This window comes from Magnolia sinica, chromosome 4 (genome assembly GCF_029962835.1).
Source record: "Magnolia sinica isolate HGM2019 chromosome 4, MsV1, whole genome shotgun sequence".
Taxonomy (NCBI): domain Eukaryota; kingdom Viridiplantae; phylum Streptophyta; class Magnoliopsida; order Magnoliales; family Magnoliaceae; genus Magnolia; species Magnolia sinica.
This window is the reverse complement of record NC_080576.1, coordinates 78573856-78575822: the sequence shown is the minus strand read 5'-3', so window position 1 is coordinate 78575822 and position 1967 is coordinate 78573856.

Genomic DNA, 1967 nt, shown 5'->3' with positions numbered 1-1967 from the left:
TCTGCTGAAAACTCAGTGCTTACTGAATCTAGTTCCTTGTTATGTTCATTTCAGTTTACTCCATCTAATCATGTTTGGCTTTGGTTCCTTTTATTCTTTTTTCTTTTTATGAACACAACCTGCAAAGCTTTTCTAGATCATTTAAGGGCCTCAGACCAAAAATGACAATCCAAATCTCAGGTGAACCATAGTATAGGAAACAATGGTAACTGAACACATTACTACTAAAAACTATGTTTTCTAGTAGTAACGTGTAGGTTGCTCTAGAAAAATATGTTTTCTAAGCTTCTTTGGTTCAACTTTCATTTGAACATGTTAAACCATTTTAATTATAAATAGAATAAATTAACCTTTAGGAAGTGAAAACCTAAAAATGATAGCTTCTAGATGCATATTCCTGTACAAAGGTTTCGTGAAACAGCAGGTCTGTCCCTCATTTCTTCAAGGCCGACATAAAGAGCTAATGGAACTGTAAGAGGAGGAGAGAACTTTTGAGAGAAATAGAGAGGGAGGTCTCCCTATCTTATTTAAGCTATAGCTGGGCTTCTCTTCCCTTTGCCTGCAACGGTTAACATTCTTTACAGTACTAATAGAAGATCAGCTGTTACCGTAGTTTTCTTCACTTGTTCCTTTCTCTTCTTCTCCAATTTTCCCTTCTTTCCGTTGCTTCTCTTTCCTATTTTGGAGGACTCTAATGCTTTTACTCTGAGGTTTTTTTTTTTGATGTAATTGCATGATTTTGCTTTTAAAATTTTCGTTTATCTTTCTGACTTATATTTGTGTTTCTATTCAAATGGCCACAAGTCAATGAATGATTTCTTTCTTATCGTTTGCAATGTATTTGACTTCTTGTTATTTCCCATCCTTTAGGCTGTCAATCTATTCCCTGGTGAAATAGATTATTGGGAAGGCTATTCTCAGTATTCTAGTTTTTTTTTTTTTTTGGGATGTTGGGAATGAGTTGTTAGGACTCAGGAGAGGAGTGGAAAGGCCTTTTTATTTTCAAAATACAATTTTTGGATGGGAATCTATTTCCCATCATCTTGCAACCATCTTAAAGATGGAGTCATCAGTGTTTGGGAATTCATTTCCCACACTTCCCCGGTACCTGAACACAATCACTAATCTCGGGGATTGGATTCCCATATATTTCTATATATATGGTCTGAAATGGCAGGAAAGGCCTTTTTAAAAAAAAAAAAATTTATAGGAGAGTTGTAGTTTAGGTGCTATTATAGCAAATCTGGAAGGATTGAGTTACCAGAAAATCTTGTCAGTACAAAGATCAGAGGTTTTGAAGCTCTCTCTTTTTCTTTTTTCTTTTTTCTTTTTTCTTTTTTTTTTTTTGTCTTAGAGGCAAGTTGCATAAAATGATACATGTAGAAATATCACATTTATTGAGCTTAGGTAAAACTGATATTGAATGAGGGTGTAATGGAGCTTATTGGAAGGGATGATTCATTTATTGGAAGGGATGTTACCTGAGCCCCAAATTACCGTCATTTTCATTATACCAGCATTCCATACAGGCTGGTCCATTTCTCACTTTATACCAATACAATAAATAAGTCTGGTTGCTTGAACCATGGATGAATGTTGTTGCACAAAGATTACCACATCAAGCTGTTCTAATCATTCAATGGTCAGCTTGCAAGCTTTAGGTGGTCTAGGAGCTGGTATAATAGCTCTGAGGTACCCAGGGATATTGTATTGGGGTTTTACAAATGTGGATGAAATCTTACACATGGGGAAGAGTGCTTCAGCACCTGGAATTTGGCTATTGACTCAATTGGTGGGGGCCAAAGTTGTGGCGACTTCTTTTTGCAGGGAATCGGGGCTTGTGGATGGTCTTTATGCCCCAAGCTTGATTATTGGTGCTGCTCTTGGTGCTGTGTTTGGGGGTTCGGCTGTAGAAATCATCAGCTAAAGAGTTAATATGCATACTCTATACATTATGTTTGGAGGGT